This window comes from Leopardus geoffroyi, chromosome C2 (assembly GCF_018350155.1).
Source record: "Leopardus geoffroyi isolate Oge1 chromosome C2, O.geoffroyi_Oge1_pat1.0, whole genome shotgun sequence".
Lineage (NCBI taxonomy): Eukaryota > Metazoa > Chordata > Mammalia > Carnivora > Felidae > Leopardus > Leopardus geoffroyi.
Window position 1 is genome coordinate 149,565,055 of NC_059333.1, and position 3,702 is coordinate 149,568,756.

The window sequence follows — 3,702 nt, forward strand, 5'->3', positions numbered from 1 at the left end:
AATCATCCTCAGTCTTGGTTAGGATTGGGATATGGGAAAGGACTCCGAGGATCAAGACATGTAGCCTTATGTGTATCACACCGACCAGTTGATCATGGGGTCCTTGGAAGTAAGAACAAAAAATGGATTAATACCACTAACTTCCGTATTGCATCTGGTGTCAGTTCCAAGGCTCTAAACACCACCTATGCATGGATAGCTCCCAACTTCACACTTCCAGCTCTGACTCTCCCTCCTGAACCCCACACTCATGTAGACAAACTTCCTAGTTGGCATTGCCCTCTGGATGTCTAACAAGCATCCTTGTGATGTACTAACCTGAACTACTGGTCCTGCCCCAGGTTCTACTTTTCCAGTCTTAAGAGATTTCGGTTGCTCAGACCACAAACCAGAGTGATCATTTTTAACTTCTCTTTATTCCCAACCTATCAGGAAGTGTGTCGGTTCTACCTTCAAAATAGAATCCAGAAACTACTTCTCACCACCTTCCTTGCTTCCAACCTACTCCAAACCACCGCCATCTCCCCTGGATCCCTCCTAACTCCTTGCTCGCTGCCTTCTTCCTCTCCCTTCCCCACAGTCCGATGTCAGCACAAGAGCCAATGTCCCTGTAAAATGTGACTCATTTCATGGTCCTCCTCTCTTAAAAGTGCTGACTTCTCCCAGAAAATAAGGGTCCACCTCATTTTTCTCTTCTTTCCAACTCAGTCATTTCACTGCCCGGACACAATGAATCTCCTCGCCATTGCTTGAACATCTAAGGACATTCTCAACTCATCACTGTTCCCTTTGCCCAGAATTCCCTTCCTCCACACGGCCCTTCCCTTCATCTTCCCAGCGACGCCTCCTGGGACCATCTCATTCAATATTGCCACATCTTTCCCTCAGGCACCCCAATTCCCCTGGCCCCCCTCTACTTTTTCTTATGTAGCACATTTTAATATATTATAAAATGTCCTCATTATTGTTTATTTTCTGCCTTCTCTCTCTTGAGTCCTAAGGTAGTTTTATTCCAACATGTAATCTCAGCACAATGTCTAGAACATAGTAATTGCTCAGTAATTATTTGTCGGATGATCAATCTTTCAGAATCTAACCAAAGAACCATCTGACCCAGAATGCACTCAAGGATTTTCATTTTATTGCTTTGTTGTGGGGTGGAGAATGTAGCCATTTTCAGTTTTTATATCAGTGTTAAAAGATCCTGAGAATATGTTCTGACTATCCTTAACTTCTCTTCCGCAACCCATTATGAAGCAACCGTCTATCAAAACCCTGCTAGATCCTATTTGTTTTCAGGATCTACAGTATTGGGCCATGTGGGTGGCTCATTCAGTTGGGTGTCTGACTTTGGCTCAGGTCATAATCTTTCCGTCCGTGATTTAGAGCCCCGCTTCAGGCTCTGTGTTGACACCTCAGAGCCTGGAGCCTGCTTGGAATTCTGTCTCCCTCTCTCTCTGCCCCTCCCCCACCCACAGTCTGTCTCTCTCTCTCTCTCTCTCTCTCTCTCTCTCAAAAATAAATAAACATTAAAAAAATTTTTAAAAAGATCTACAGTATTATTCTCAAGTTAATGAGTGTCCTATATTACTTTCTGATTATGGTATATTTGTTCATATCAGTTAATATTGTCACAAAACAACTTCTTATCTCCAAGTCCTATGATTCCACACTTCATTGGTTGACTCTGTTGATTCCAACCAGCTAAACCTCAGGCTTGCATGGACTTTGAGCTCATCTATTCTCTTTCCAAACTAAAGAGTCTCATTCTCTGTTTATCCTGATAGAAAACTACCTCTGCTATTTTAATTCTTTACTTACTCCCATCTACGTCTTTTCAAATTCATATGCCTTGAAGAGTTTCTGGTGCATAATGTTTTATGTGTGGCCAATATTCTCCTAGCTGCCTGTTTCCTAGTGGCGTATGTTCATGTTTTGCTTTATTTTCCACTGAGCATGGATTCTTCCTCCAGGGCCCATGGAGGTCCAAGGGGGGACATCAGGGAGTGTATTAGAGTGGGCTAAACTGATGTAATAAGTAAACGTAAAATGTAATGGTCCAACACAATGGTTTGTCTTTTGCTCAAGTAACAATCTAGAGTAATTCCAGATTGGTAGAGGAGCTCTGTTCCACATAAAGGACTGACTGTGGACTGAATGGGCCAACTGTGGCTCTGCCATCTTGGGTCATCCTGGGCATGACCAACAACTCAGTGAAGGGCTTGGGGAAAGAGCATGGAGGTGCCTGTAGGGGAGGTCCCATGAGCCAGGCCTGGCAGGAACACATGTATCACCACCACTCAAATTTCACCGGCTACAGGTCTTAGTTACATGCCACCGACACTGCGGGGAGGCTGGGAAATGTAGTCTAGCTGGGCAACCAGGAAGAAGGGGAGAATAGATTTTGGTGCTCAGCTAGCGTTTCCTGCCACAGGGGGTCTGACAAATGGGCACATACACAAAATGTGTTTTCTCATTTCATTTATTTTGTGTCCTTTTGAAAATTATAAAGAAAAAAATTGCTTTATCAGTTCAAATTATAAGCTTATGTGAAGCTCGCTTTGTGCTTCACCAGGAAGCATGAGGTCATACGATTGGCTCAGCCGGGTCATATGACTATAGAGACTTGGGGTCTGTTAGCGAGGAAAGATGCTCACCATCAGGCAAGGAACAGGCATCACCATTGCACTGTGTTATGACATCTGAATTAACTTAATTGAGAAAACGTGATGTGAGGGACACACTTGGTACTCCGCCCAAATGTCCTGTGGCCTCACCGGTTAGTGCAGCCAGTGTCCAACTGCCAGCACCTGCACGTCCTTTGCAGACTGCCTCTTCTGACCACTGAAGGCTGCCCTCCTCAGTACAGTGGCCTGGAAGCTCTGGGGGACCTGGTCCCAGAAGTCTCTGATCCCTAGCACCTTAGGACAACGCACATCTTATGCGGGCTCCCAGACTTCTTCCATGTGATGAAGCTCCAGTTATCCTTCCTTGCTAAAACAGCCTTCATTGGCCGTCTTTCTTTCCCTGTCTCACTTCTCTGCTCTCTGGCCCATGTCTCTTGGGATCACCAAATATATTGCTTGAACTCTCCGGGGCTTTTTGGTGGTGGGGGGGGGGGGAACCCCAACTAGGACGCTTATCCTGCCGTGACTCTTATGCATACTGGTCAGTGTTTGTGCTTAGCGCAAGTTATGTTGGAAACTGTCAAAGCAAAACAAAGAACCTCTTGGAAACTTCTTTAGACACTCTATGATTGCGTCACCCTGGGAGATAAGGTGAGAAGAGGCAGGATCAGTGTTTCTGCCCTGCAAGGGCTCTGGAAAGGAAACAAAAGTAACAATCTTGCACTGCTCAGCCTCAGCAAGTAGAACATTTTCCCCCTGGTGTTACTAAATTTACCACATTTAGCAATATAAAGTAGTTGACCCAATATGAATAGGCTCCTGTTTCTCCAACTAAACGTTAGGATTAAATAAACCCGTAAGAAACAACCCCCATGTAGGATAAAAGACCTTGGCACAGATGAAGCCCAGTTAGCTAAGGGACTATGGTGGGCAAAACAGTTTGTTCTCTTCCTCCTGAGCCCACCCCACAAGGACCGATTATATTGATGACACAGCAGCACAGGGCTCTTTAAAAAAGGCACTAAGCCTATGTGTTAGCGGAGGTGACAAAGAAGGACTTTCAAAAACAGGAATC